Raw genomic sequence first — 431 nt, 5'->3', positions numbered from 1 at the left:
GACCGCCTCAGCCCTCTCGCAACTCGGCAACCGTCGCTGGAGCCCGCCGCCGGCTCCGCGGCTCCGCGCTTCCCGGCACCGGGGACACGCTCCGCGCGGACCGCCTCAGCCCTCTCGCAACTCGGCAACCGTCGCTGGAGCCCGCCGCCGGCTCCGCGGCTCCGCGCTTCCCGGCACCGGGGACACGCTCCGCGCGGACCGCCTCAGCCCTCTCGCAACTCGGCAACCGTCGCTGGAGCCCGCCGCCGGCTCCGCGGCTCCGCGCTTCCCGGCACCGGGGACACGCTCCGCGCGGACCGCCTCAGCCCTCTCGCAACTCGGCAACCGTCGCTGGAGCCCGCCGCCGGCTCCGCGGCTCCGCGCTTCCCGGCACCGGGGACACGCTCGCCTGGCTGCCGAGAACGTGCCGGGAAAGCGCCGTATCGAACGCG

Source organism: Apteryx mantelli, unplaced genomic scaffold, assembly GCF_036417845.1.
Source record: "Apteryx mantelli isolate bAptMan1 unplaced genomic scaffold, bAptMan1.hap1 HAP1_SCAFFOLD_144, whole genome shotgun sequence".
Taxonomy (NCBI): domain Eukaryota; kingdom Metazoa; phylum Chordata; class Aves; order Apterygiformes; family Apterygidae; genus Apteryx; species Apteryx mantelli.
Note: the sequence above shows the minus strand (reverse complement) of the source record.